This window comes from Rutidosis leptorrhynchoides, chromosome 7 (assembly GCF_046630445.1).
Source record: "Rutidosis leptorrhynchoides isolate AG116_Rl617_1_P2 chromosome 7, CSIRO_AGI_Rlap_v1, whole genome shotgun sequence".
Taxonomy (NCBI): domain Eukaryota; kingdom Viridiplantae; phylum Streptophyta; class Magnoliopsida; order Asterales; family Asteraceae; genus Rutidosis; species Rutidosis leptorrhynchoides.
In genome coordinates this window covers 280,343,907-280,358,977 of record NC_092339.1, presented here as the reverse complement: position 1 = coordinate 280,358,977, position 15,071 = coordinate 280,343,907, and positions in this window count along the sequence as shown.

Below are 15,071 nucleotides of genomic sequence, written 5' to 3'. Positions count from 1 at the left end.
TGAATTTATTAATTCTACTGTTCCGTACGGTAAAACTTTTTTCACTATGAATGGTCCAGACCATCTTGATTTCAATTTTCCAGGAAATAGCTTGAATCGTGAATTGAAAAGAAGAACTCTGTCTCCTTTTTTAAATTCTTTTGAACTTCTGATTCTTTTATCATGCCATTTATTTATTCTTTCCCTATAGATTAACGAATTTTCGTATGCTTCATGCCTCAATTCTTCTAATTCGTTTAGTTGACTTAACCGCAGACGTCCGGCTTCATGCAAATCAAGATTACATGTCTTCAAAGCCCAAAATTCTTTGTGCTCAATTTCTATTGGAAGGTGACATGTTTTTCCATAAACAAGTTTAAAAGGTGTGGTTCCAATTGGAGTTTTGTAGGTTGTTCTATAAGCCCAGAGTGCATCCTCCAATTTCATGGACCATTCCTTCGGATTTGATCCTACGGTTTTCTCTAGAATACGTTTTAATGCTCGGTTGGTATTTTTAACTTGTCCACTTGTTTGTGGATGATAAGCGGTTGAGATTTTATGAGTTACTCCATATCTTTTGAGAACTTTCTCAAGTTGATTATTACAAAAATGAGTACCCCGATCACTTATTAAAGCTTTCGGTGTTCCGAACCTAGCAAAAAGACATTTTAAGAAGTTGACTACAACCCGTGCATTGTTAGTTGGGAGAGCTTGTGCTTCCGCTCATTTAGATACATAATCAATGGCAACGAGAATGTAGAGATTATTATGAGATTTTGGAAATGGACCCATAAAGTCAATGCCCCAAACGTCAAATACTTCACATACTTGAATTACATTTTGTGACATTTCATCACGTTGACTTATTTTTCTGGCCCTTTGACATGCATCACAGGATTTCAAAGAAGGTGTGCGTCTTTGAAAATTGTAGGCCAATAGAATCCAGCGTCATAGACTTTTCTTGCTGTGAGTTGAGGCCCATAATGCCCTCCTGTTGGTCCTGTGTGACAATGGTTTAAGATTTGACTAGCTTTATCTCCGAATACACATCAGCATATTATTCTATCGAGACAACTTTTAAACAAATGTAGATCTTCCCAAAAATAGTGTTTTATATCACTAAAGAACTTCTTTCGTTTTTGGTACGACAACCCTTTTTCAAGGAATCCACATATTAAGTAGTTTGCATAGTCTGCAAACCATAGAATTTCATTAGAATAGATCTTCAAAAGATATTCATCAGGAAAGTTGTCTTGTATGGTGTGATGCCCCGTACAAAACCTTCGTGTACGAATCATCAACAACAGGATCATTACAAGGTCAAATACTATATGTTGTTTCAAAATAAGTTTGCATTCATAATAGAAGGTGACGTTTTAACTAACGTCAAATGTTTAACATCTGAAAGTATGCTTCTACGAATAGGAAGCAAAAATAATAGTACGTGACCCATAGGTCGTTACAAATACATTGTTTCAATAATAACATTGTTTGAATGCAAATTAAACGTTTCATGCGGTGACATCTCTAATAAGCGCAGCGGGTGTCTACAAAGCATGAATAGTACAGCGGAAGCAAGCAACCTTAAGCACCTGAGAAAAACATGCTTAAAAACGTCAACACAAAGGTTGGTGAGCTATAATTTAAGTATAACAGTAATGTAAGGTAGGCCACGAGATTTCAGTGCTTCAAATAGCGTTTTAAAACAGTATGAAAAGTATATGTATTACCGTGGGCACTTGGTAACTAACTTAACGTAAATAACACCCCCTAAAAGTACACTTGGCGAGTGCGTAAGTTTACGATGTATTAAACACCCATTAAATGCTAGCGCTACTAGCCCGAGTGGGGATGTCAAACCCTATCGATCCATATCTAAGATTCGCGTTCACCGGTTCAGAGACCAATGACTAAACGTTACCGGACTAAGGGGAAAGTTTATACCGTTGTATAACCCACACATATATAAAGTTTAAGTACTCATTCCTAGTATGTAAAACGTAAAATGTGCATGTATTCTCAGTTCCCAAAATAGTTAAAGTTAAAAAGGGATGCTATAACTCACAGTGGAAAGTAGTAAAAGTCGATACGCGGGAAAAGTAAGCAAGTGGTTGGTCCGGAAGGTCCTCAACCTAAGTCAAAAGTTACTAAGTCAGTAAATCATTCCCAAAGGTTTAAAAGTATGTAAATTAGGTCTTAAGTACCATCATCATTCATCATTAAACAAAAAGCGTAAAGTAAGTTTTATTCAAGAATAGAGTTTGAAATAAAGGCTGACTTTGTTCAGTTGCCACTACCTCTATACAAACTGAAATGATGTGAGACCAGTGGTCATGGCTCTGTATATGAGTCCCCTAGGTACTGACCAATTTCCAGAACCAAACACGTCTTCATTTGACCGGGGTGAGGGTTTAAGTGTGAGTAGGTCAGAATTTTAAGCACAACGTTAATAGGGTGTAGTGACTTTCGGGATGCCATAGATCCTAAACCGTAACTCGGATTAAGACGAGGTCTAAATGGAAAATCATCTACTCAAACTGAACTAACTGAAAATCAACTTTACAGTAGCCCAGGTAGTCTGATCAGTTCCAGAAACAGTATGTAAAGGTGTTCCGGTGGGTTCTTGGTGCTTGATGCTCATCACGGTTCTCATCCTTGATGCGTATAGCTTCAAGTGTACAACTCGTTGTTGGGTTTGCATCATCTCAACCAAGGTTTGACCATCATAACACTAGTGTAAGTCTAAGATATGTAGCACAACTCACTTAAGAGTTGTATGTAGTTTGATGAACCAAAGTTACATCAAGATCTTAGATCCGACACATACACGAGTTTTACTAGTAATATTAAGCTACAAACTTGAAAGTAAACTAAATAAACAAGATCTTAAGTTGTAGAACTTAGATCTTAGATAGATCTTAAAGATCCTAGACTAGAAAGTCTAGATCTAGTGTTCTTAAGTTAGATCCTAAGTTATAGAACTTGGATCTTCACTTAGATGAAACCATAAGTTATGAAACTTAGATTTTCAACTTGAAAAATGTATGCAAGCTTGTAAGCTCTTATTTACAACAAAATTAGAAGACCATAAGTTATATAAACTTAGATCTAATATAAGTATATGAAGTTATAACTAGAAAGTTATACTTCCATGTTCTTGAACTTACAAAGTTAACTTTTAGTTTCAAGAAATATGAGATCAAGATTAACTAGTAATACTTGACCAAATTAACAACATCACAACTTTAAAGTACTTACAAAAGAAAGAATTAAACTAAAGTACAAGTATTATGTTCATGTTTGTTTCATACTTAGGAAGATTCAAATCAAAGTTTGGATCTTAGAATTTAAGTCTACAAAACATGAACACAAGTATGATTATGAAACTTATGAACTTTAAATCTTGAAAACACTTAAATGTAGGACCATAAATTAGTAAGTTTAGATTCTTGTTCTTGGTTCTTCATCAAACAAAAGATGGAAGTAACCAAGATTACATGAAGATACAAGTTAGAAAACTTGATCTTTAATCATAAACAAGAAACAACAACAAGTAACAACAAACTACAACTAGTAAATGATGATGATGGATGGTGGTTTTAATGGAAGAAAAAGAAAGAAAGTAAAGCTTGTTACTTACAATATTTGAGAGAAAAAAAGAGAGAAAAATGTAAGTAGGTTGTGTGTGTGTAAAAGTGAAATGGAGACTAGTGTATAAGTAACAAAATAAAAAAATTTTGAACTCCCTCACACCCCATGGAAGCTCACGGTTTTAGCACCAAAGAGGAAGGGTTAAAAGCCAACTTTCCAACATGGGAGAATGGTGTATGCTTGAAGTGGAATTAAAGCTAAATGGTGTGGGAAAATGGTGTAAGTATGCATGTAACTAGATTCCTCACTAAGCTAATTAATCTAGTTGTATCTTAATGTAATACTTGCATAAAAATGGGCTAACTTAGTCCATTAAGTGTGTAGGGTGGGCTTTCAAGTCCATGTACATTAATAAAAGCCCAAGTCCAAGTAAGTAACAAATTAAATAAACAAAGCCCAAGTAATTAACTACTAATCATTAGTTAATTAAAAATGATTAATAATAAATAATCATGAATGTAAATAATATTTGAAATATTATTCGTGTAAAGTACGTGTGTCACAAAGACGTGTCGGGCAATTAAAAGTTAAATACGGTAACAAGTAACAAGTATAAGAACACGTTTATTAAAACACAAGCATTAATAATAAATTATTAATAATTAAACATTGGAAAACTCAGGGTCGTTACATTACCCACCTGTTAAAGAAACTTTCGTCCCGAAATTTTAAGCTGAGGTTGATGGAGGAGTTGGGAAAAGGTGAGGATACTTCTGCATCATTTGATCCCCTCGTTCCCAGGTAAACTCAGGTCCTCGTTTGGCATTCCATCGTACTCGAATGATCGGAATCTTGTTGTGTTTCAAAGTTTTGACCTCACGGTCTATAATTTCGACAGGCTCTTCCACGAAGTGGAGTTTGTCATCAATTTTAAGTTCCTCCAATGGTATGACATGTTCCGATTCAGCAAGACACTTCTTCAAATTCGATACATGAAAGGTAGGATGAACTGAGCTCAATTGAGTTGGAAGATCCAAACAGTAAGCAACGGGTCCAACACGCTCCAAGATTTCAAAAGGACCAATGTATCGCGGGTTTAACTTCCCACGTTTTCCAAAACGGATTACACATTTCCAAGGTGCGACCTTCAACATTACGTGGTAACCTATGTTGAATTCAAAGTCTTTACGTTTAAGTTCTGCATAACTCTTTTGGCGATCACGGGCCGTCTTGAGTGTCGCCTGAATTTGAACAATCTTCTCAGTTATTTCATGGACTATCTCGGGTCCGGTGATTTGCGTTTCGCCTACTTCGGCCCAACAAATAGGATATCGGCACTTGCAGCCATACAACACTTCAAAAGGTGCGGCATTAATACTCGAATGATAACTATTGTTGTAAGAGAATTCAGCTAGTGGCAAATGCCTTTCCCAAGCCTTTCCAAAATCAATGACACATGCACGCAACATGTCTTCCAAAGTTTGAATGGTGCGTTCACTTTGTCCGTCGGTCTGTGGGTGATACGCAGTACGCATGTCGAGACGGGTTCCCAAGGCTTCTTGCAAAGAACGCCAAAATCTGGAAGCAAAACGGGGATCACGATCTGAGATGATCGATAAGGGTGCACCATGACGAGATACAACCTCTTTTATGTATAGTTGAGCGAGTCTCTCCATCGTATCAGTTTCCTTCATGGCTAAGAAGTGTGCAGATTTAGTGAGACGGTCAACAATAACCCAGATGGTATCGTATCCGCCCACCGTCTTTGGTAACTTCGTAATGAAATCCATTGTTATCCTTTCCCACTTCCATTGTGGGATTTTCGGTTATTGAAGTAATCCAGAGGGCTTCTGATGTTCGGCCTTAACTTTTGAGCAAGTCAAACACTTACCAACATAAGTTGCAACATCCTTCTTAAGATTCGACCACCAATACTGTTCCTTGAGATCGTGGTACATTTTACCGGCTCCTGGATGAATCGAATATCTCGACTTGTGGGCTTCATCTAATATAAGGCTCCGTAACTCTCCATAACGAGGTACCCAAATTCTTCTGGCATAGCATCGGAGTCCAGTCTCCTTAACTTCAAATCGAGAAACGAGAATGTTCAAGTTTTCATGAGATAAATTCTCTTCCTTGAGAGCCTCATCTTGGGCTGCTCGGATCTGGCTATTGAGGTTCGAATGAATGGTGATGTTCAGTGCCCGAGCACGAATAGGTGTCGTCCTCTCCTTTCGGCTCAAAGCGTCAGCTACGACATTTGCCTTGCATGGGTGGTAACAAAGTTCACAATCATAATCGTTCAGCGTCTCGATCCATCGACGCTGTCTCATATTCAGTTGCTTTTGATCAAAGATGTGTTGGAGGCTTTTATGATCGGTGAAAATAGTGCTCTTAGTTCCATAAAGATAGTGTCTCATCAGTTTTAATGCAAAGACAACGGCTCCAAGCTCGAGATCGTGAGTAGTGTAATTTCGCTCGTGAATCTTCAATTATCGGGAGGCGTAAGCGATAACCTTTGTTTGTTGCATCAGTACACAACCAAAACCACTTTTCGAAGCATCGCAATAAATGATGAAATCGTCACTGCCTTCAGGGAGTGATAAGATAGGTGCGGTGGTTAACTTCTTTTTCAAGGTTTGAAATGCTGATTCATGATCGGGTTCCCAAATGAACTTCTTGCCTTTGTGAATCAGCGCGGTCAAAGGATGCGTAATCAGAGAGAAACCTTCAATAAATCTTCGGTAGTAACCAGCGAGGCCTAAAAATTGGCGAATGTGAGTCGGAGTAGTGGGGGTTTCCCACTTGCTGATAGCTTCAATCTTTGAGGGATCAACGTTGATACCTTGATCACTCACAACGTGACCCAGAAATTGGACTTCCTTCAACCAAAACTCATACTTGGAGAATTTTGCATAAAGTTGCTCTTGTCTCAAGAGTTCCAATACTAGACGGAGATGTTGCTCATGTTCTTCTTCGGTTTTGGAGTAGATGAGGAAATCATCTATGAAGACGATAACGAACTTATCCAGGTATGGCTTGCAGACATGATTCATGAGATCCATGAATACGGCAGGTGCGTTGGTTAACCCGAATGGCATCACGAGAAACTCATAATGACCATAACGAGTTCTGAATGCAGTCTTCATCACATCGCTCTCTTTCACCCTCAACTGGTGATAACCGGATCGCAAATTGATCTTAGAGTGAATGCTCGATCCTTGCAGTTGATCAAAAAGATCATCAATTCTGGGAAGAGGATACCGATTCTTAATCGTTAATTTGTTAAGTTCACGGTAGTCGATGCACATGCGGAATGATCCGTCCTTCTTCTTCACAAATAAAACAGGTGCGCCCCAAGGCGGAAACTTGGTTGGATAAATCCACGGTCTAGCAGTTCTTGTAATTGGCTCTGCAACTCTTGCATTTCGGAAGGTGCGAGTCGATAAGGTGCGCGAGCTACAGGTGCAGCTCCTGGCACTAAATCGATCTGAAACTCTACTGCTCTCGGTGGCGGCAATCCAGGCAATTCTTCCGGAAAGACATCGGAAAATTCGTTCACAATTCGTACGTCATCCACGCTCTTCACCTCAGTTTCTAACATTTTCACATGTGCCAAAACAGCAAGACTTCCTTTCTTCATGATCTTTTGCGCTTTCATGAAACTAATGAGGTTCAGCTTCGAGCTACACCTCTCTCTGTAAATAATCAGTGGCTCACCGTCTCCGTGTGGTATACGAAGAGCTTTATCTCCACAGATAATGTCAGCCCTTATCTTAGTCAACCATTCCATACCGACAATAACATCAAAGGTTCTCAATTTAATGGGTATCAAGTCAATCTCGAAATCTACACCAGCTATGTTGATAATAGCTCCTCGACTAACTTGGTCAACTTTCTCAAGTTTTCCATTGGCTACCTCTACAAGCATACTCTCCTTTAAAGGAACTAACGACCAATTTATCTTAGAGCAAAAGTGTCTACATACATAACTTCTATCGACACCAGTATCAAATAGGACAGAAGCTAATAGATTGTTGATAGTGAATATACCTGTGACCAAGTCGGGGTTCTCATGGGCATCCCTTGCGTTTACATTGAAAGCTCTGCCACGCGGTGGTCCGCCGTCCTTTCGCTTGTTGGGACACTCATTTCTGAAGTGGCCCGTCTGTCCGCATTCATAACACTTTCTCGGTCCCGTGGGGTTCGGCTTCCCAGTCATGGTGGTGATCTTGCAGTCCTTGCCAATATGCCCGGTCCTTTTCCACTTTTCATAGGCAACATTACAGTACCCGGTATGGTGCTTGTAGCAGATCTTGCACTGTGGCAGACTACCCTTGTAGTTGGGGTTCGAGTTGGTGTTCGAATTGGGGTTCCTCCCATCGTTGTGCCTCTTAGCGGGGGTTTGATCATAGACTCTCCCCTTGTTATTGTCCCACTGACGCTTATCACTACTACCCGATTCGGATTTTGCCTTTTCCGGTTCATCGCTGATAATTTGGTTCATTAAGGTGTGCGCCATGCACATTGCTTCCGGGACATTAGGTGGCTTGAACGAGGTGACATTTCCCTTAATGGACTTAGGAAGTCCCCACAAGTACCTTTCCATCCGCTTAAACTCCGGGGTAACCATCGTTGGACACATTAGAGCTAACTCCAGATACCTGCGGTTGTAACCATCAAGATCGTTTCCAACAACCTTCAACTGTCAAAACTCGGCCTCCATTTTCTGTATCTCAGTTCTCGGGCAATACTCTTCAATCATGGCCCCCTTGAATTCTTCCCACGGAGTGGCATACACCTCATCAATACCCTTGGCTTGAGCCATTGTGTTCCACCAAGTGAGAGCGCCGTCCGCCAGCGTACAAGAGGCATACTTTGTTTTGTTCGTCTCTGAGCAGTTGCTTACACGGAACACCGATTCTAATTTCTCAAACCACCTAGTGAGACCAACTGGCCCCTCAGTACCACTAAAGTTGTGGGGCTTACAGCTTTAGAATTCCTTATAAGTACACCCATTACGAATGGGCTGGTTAACTGGTGGGGCTTGGGGGTTCATTTCCGCTAAAGCTGCGGCTACTCGTTCATTGATCATTTCTTCAATCTGAGCTGCGGTGGGCGTTGATCTTCCATTGGCCATTGATGTTCTAAACAAAAATTTTGACTCAAGTCAAAATCCAGTATTCAATTATAATAATACAGTATATAGTAAACAACATGGAATCAACACAACACATGTTAATTAGGTAACGCAAATAGATTCAGATACCACAAAATCATCATATAGTAACGTAAATAGAACACCGTGCAAGAATTAAACAACACAAACTTCCATTCATTAATAATAAGTTGCATACATCCGCATAGGTTCGTACAATACATAAGTAATACATGAAACTACAGATGAGATTACATAATGAAATCTAATACAAATGTCCTATAGTGATGGTAGGTGTAGGATTTCCATTACGTTGGACATCTGATCCTCGAGCTCAGTAACCCGAGCACGGAGGATCTCCACTTCCCTTGTCAGTTCCTCGACAGAGGGAGATGGTGGGACAGGCGGTGCTGATGGTGCAGGTGGTGCTGGTGGTGCAAGTGGTACAGACGGTCCGGCACCAGAATTAGATGCTGTGTATCGAGGAGCCTTACGTATGAATGGATCAGCAGGATACGGCACAAGCCGCTTATGGGCGGTAACTCTAACCTTCAGTCCACGCGCGTTAACGAACGACCTACCTCCGTTAACCCCAGGAATAACAGTACCGTCAAAATGATACCGCTTCTTCGGCGGGGTAGAGGGTGGCTGCACGGGTGGTTCCTCGGGATCCTTGTCAGAATCCTCGTCACTGGAGTCATCAGAGGATGAGTCATCGAATGATGAGTCGTCAGAATCATCTGTGGGTGGCTGCACGGGTGGCTCTGCTCGGCCGGCTATCATCAGTCGGTATCTGAAAGGCGGGATTGGCACGAGACGCCCATCAGGAAGGCGTCGGCACCAATGGTTATGCTCATTATGGAACGGACCTTCCCCAAGTTCCGCGGGAAACACAGCACCACCGGAATGGTGCTGTGGCTCTGAGGGTCCTGGGACAAGTGGAGCTGGAATCTCCTGTAGGTCCTCGGCTCTGTCTGAGGTGACCACTGGGTCGGGTGCATGGCTACTGGCTCCAGAGGATGAAGCGCCAGAGTTACTGGAGGGTGCCGACGACGGGATCTGAGAATCGGCAACAATGGCAGGCGAGGTGGCGGATGAGTTTGAGTCGCTCTCCAAAATGATAACAGGTGGAATATCCGACATCTGAACAAGGAAAAATAACTTTTTCCATGTCAGTAAGTCATAAAGCAATCACGTATTAGGCAATGTAACTATGACAGTCTAGATCATGTATAGCGGTAAGTAGCATGGCAATAACGACAAGTATCATGCAATCGAAAGCAGATAATAGCATGTAGCAGTGAAAGCAAGTAACATTATACGGCATATAGCCGTAAAAGTAAGCAGCAGCATGCAGCAAGTTTTGCAGAAACAGTAAACTAGCAAGTTGTAGATTAGTCCTATTAGTGAATCCTACTCGGTCCGGTCTAGACTCACTTATGCAACCTAATTCCCTACAACCAATGCTCTGATACCAAATGTGATGCCCTGTACAAAACCTTCGTGTACGAATCATCAACAACAGGATCATTACAAGGTCAAATACTATATGCTGTTTAAAAATAAGTTTACATTCATGATAGAAGGTGACGTTTTAACCAACGTCAAATGTTTAACATTCGAAAGTATGTTTCTACGAATAGCAAGCAAAAATAATAGTACGTGACCCATAGGTCGTTACAAATACATTGTCTCAAAAATAACATTGTTTGAATGCAAATTAAACGTTTCATGCGGTGACATCTCTAATAAGCGCAGCGGGTGTCTACAAAGCATGACTAGTACAGCGGAAGCAAGCAACCTTAAGCACCTGAGAAAAACATGCTTAAAAACGTCAACACAAAGGTTGGTGAGCTATAGTTTAAGTATAACAGTAATGTAAGGTAGGCCACGAGATTTCGGTGCTTCAAACAGCGTTTCAAAACAGTATGAAAAGTATATGTATAACCGTGGGCACTTGGTAACTAACTTAACGTAAATAACACCCCCTAAAAGTATACTTGGCGAGTGCGTAAGTTTACGAAGTATTAAACACCCGTTAAATGCTAGCACTACTAGCCCGAGTGGGGATGTCAAATCCTATGGATCCATATCTAAGATTCGCGTTCACCGGTTCAAATACCAATGACTAAACGTTACCGAGCTAAGGGGAAAGTTTATGCCGTTGTATAACCCACACATATATAAAGTTTAAGTACTCGTGCCTAATATGTAAAACATAAAATGCGCATGTATTCTCAGATCCCAAAATAGTTAAAGTAAAAAAGGGATGCTATAACTCACTGTGGAAAGTAGTAAAAGTCGATACACGGGAAAAGTAAGCAAGTGGTTGGTCCGGAAGGTCCTCAACCTAAGTCAAAAGTTACTAAGTCAGTAAATCGTTCCCAAAGGTTTAAAAGTATGTAAATTAGGTCTTAAGTACCATCATCATTCATCATTAAACAAAAAGCGTAAAGTAAGTTTTATTCAAGAATAGAGTTTGAAATAAAGGCTGAATTCGTTCAGTCGCCACGACCTCTATAAAAACTGAAATGAGGTGTGACCAGTGTCCATGGCTCCGTATATGAGTCCCCTAGGCATTGACGAATTTCAAGAACCAAACTCGTTTTTGTTTAACCGTGGTGACGGTTTAAGTGCGAGTAGGTCAGAATTTTCAGCACAACGTTAATAGGGTGTAGTGACTTTCGGGAGGCCATAGATCCTAAACCGTAACTCGGATTAAGATGAGGTCTAAATGGAAAATCATCTACTCGAACCGAATTAACTGAAAATCAACCTTACAGTAGCCCAGGTAGTTTGATCAATTCCATAAACAGTAAGTAAAGGTGTACCAGTGGGTTCTTGGTGCTTGATGCTCATCACGGTTCTCATCCTTGATGCGTATAGCTTCAAGTGTACAACTCATTGTTGGGTTTGCATCATCTTAACCAAGGTTTGACCATAATAACACTAGTGTAAGTCTAAGATATGTAGCACAACTCACTTAAGAGTTGTATGTAGTTTGATGAACCAAAGTTACATCAAGATCTTAGATCCGACACATACATGAGTTCTACTAGTAATATTAAGCTACAAACTTGGAAGTAAACTAAATAAACAAGATCTTAAGTTGTAGAACTTAGATCTTAGCTAGATCTTAAAGATCCTAGACTAGAAAGTCTAGATCTAGTGTTCTTAAGTTAGATCCTAAGTTATAGAACTTGGATCTTCACTTTGATGAAACCATAAGTTATGAAACTTAGATTTTCAACTTGAAAAATGTATGTAAGCTTGTATGCTCTTATTTACAATAAAATTAGAAGACCAGAAGTTATATAAACTTAGATCAAACATAAGTATATGAAGTTATAACTAGAAAGTTATACTTCCATGTTCTTGAACTTACAAAGTTAACTTTTAGTTTCAAGAAATATGAGATCAAGATTAACTAGTAATACTTGACCAAATTAACAACATCACAACTTTAAAGTACTTACAAAAGAAAGAATTAAACTAAAGTACAAGTATTTTGTTCATGTTTATTTCATACTTAGGAAGATTCAAATCAAAGTTTTGATCTTAGGATTTAAGTCTACAAAACATGAACACAAGTATGATTATGAAACTTATGAACTTTAAATCTTGAAAACACTTAAATGTAGGACCATAAACTAGTAAGTTTAGATTCTTGTTCTTGGTTCTTCATCAAACAAAAGATGGAAGTAACCAAGATTACATGAAGATGCAAGTTAGAAAACTTGATCTTTAATCATAAACAAGAAACAACAACAAGTAACAACAAACTACAACTAGTAAATGATGATGATGGATGGTGGTTTTAATGGAAGAAAAAGAAAGAAAGAAAAGCTTGTTACTTACAATATTTGAGAGAGAAAAAGAGAGAAAAATGTAAGTAGGTTGTGTGTGTGTAAAAGTGAAATGGAGACTAGTGTATAAGTAACAAAATAAAAAAAAAATTAAACTCCCTCACACCCCATGGAAGCTCACGGTTTTAGCACCAAAGAGGAAGGGTCAAAAGCCAACTTTCCAACATGGGAGAATGGTGTATGCTTGAAGTGGTATTAAAGCTAAATGGTGTGGGAAAATGGTGTAAGTATGCATATAACTAGATTCCTCACTAAGCTAATTAATCTAGTTGTATCTTAATGTAATACTTGCATAAAAATGGGCTAACTTAGTCCATTAAGTGTGTAGGGTGGGCTTCCAAGTCCATGTACATTAATAAAAGCCTAAGTCCAAGTAAGTAACAAATTAAATAAATAAAGCCCAAGTAATTAACTACTAATCATTAGTTAATTAAAAATGATTAATAATATATAATCATGAATGTAAATAATATTCGAAATATTATTCGTGTAAACTACGTGTGTCATAAAGACAATTCGGGCCATGAAAAGTTAAATACGGTAACAAGTAACACGTATAAGAACACGTTTATTAAAACACAAGCATTAATAATAAATTATTAATAATTAAACGTTGGAAAATCCAGGGTCGTTACATATGGTCGATTCATTTAGAACTTCTAATTCGGGATTTTCAAGACGAGAAAGATGATCTGCGGTGAGATTTTCTGCTCCCTTTTTGTCTCGGATTTCAATATCGAACTCTTGTAAGAGTAAGATCCAACGGATTAAATGTGGTTTGGCATCTTGTTTTGAAAATAGGTATCTAAGAGCAAAATGGTCGGTATAGACCACTGTTTTTGCTAGAACGAGATATGAAGGAAATTTGTCAAAAGCAAAGACAATAGCAAGGAGTTCTTTTTCAGTAGTTGTGTAATTCGTTTGTGCTCCTTGTAACGTCTTACTAGCATAATAAATAGGTTGAAATCGTTTTTCAATCCTTTGACCTAAAACAGCTCCCATTGCAAAATCACTTGCATCGCACATGAGTTCAAATGGTAGATTCCAATTTGGAGTTATCATGATTGGCGCATTAGTGAGTTTTTCTTTAAGAATATTAAAAGATTGGATGCATTCATCTGAAAAGATGAATGGAGCATCCTTTCTAGGAGTTTATTCATAGGAGTGGCAATTTTAGAAAAATCTTTTATGAACATCGGTAAAAACCGGCATGCCCTAGAAAACTCCTAACTCCTCTAACATTGGTGGGATGTGGAAGTTTAGCAATTACATCTACTTTAGCTCTATCCACTTCAATTCCTTCCTTTGAAATTTTATGACCAAGAACGATGCCTTCTTTAACCATGTAATGGCATTTCTCCCAATTAAGAACTAGATTTGATTGCTCACATCTAATAAGCATTCGTTCAAGATTAACTAGACATGTTTCAAAAGTATCACCGAAGACTAAAAATTCATCCATGAAAACTTCCATACACTCTTCTATCATGTCGTGAAAAATCGCCATCATGCACCTTTGAAAGGTTACAGGGGCGTTGTAAGTAAAAGTACCATATCGGCACGTGAACGTGGTTTTATCTTGGTCCTCAGGTGCTATTGGAATTTGAAAGTATCCGGATAAACCGTCAAGAAAACAATAGTAACTATTCCCGGCTAATCTTTCCAACATTTGATCAATGAAAGGTAAGGAAAAGTGATCTTTTCTGGTGGCGTCATTTAATTTTCTATAATCAATACAAACACGCCATCCTATTACAGTCCTAGTAGGAATAAGCTCATTTTTTCATTTGATATGACAGTCATGCCACCCTTCTTAGGTACGCATTGAACTGGGCTTACCCATGGACTATCAGAGATTGGATAAATTAATCATGCATCTAGCAGTTTAATAATTTCTTTCTTAACAACATCTTGCATATTTGGATTTAGTCTTCGTTGGCGTTGCACATAGGTTTTATGACCTTTTTCCATAAGGATTTTATGTGTGCAATACGAAGGACTTATACCTTTAATGTCATGAATCTTCATGCAATAGCTGGTTTATGAGCTTTTAGCACAGAAATGAGTCGAGATTTTTCATTTTCCGTAAGAGAAGACGATATTATTACAGGTAATTCAGATTTACCATGTAAATAAGCGTATTCCAAATGGTTTGGAAGTGGCTTTAACTCTAATATCAGTGGTTCTTCTATCAATGATTTGTATCGATATCTGTCTTCCTCTTTTAGCATTTGAAATCCTTCTGTTGTTGGTTCGTATTCATTAGCCATAAGTGCGGCTAACATTTCAGCTTCATCAATTGGTTCAGTTCCTTCTCCTAAAGAAAATTCTCCTGTTTCTTGTAATTCTGGAAATTATTCTAATAATTCTGCATGTGAATCTATAGTTTGAATATAATAACATGTATGATCTGCAGATTACGGTTGTTGCATGGCTCTATCAACTGAAAAGGTAACACTCTCATCCTCTATACTTAG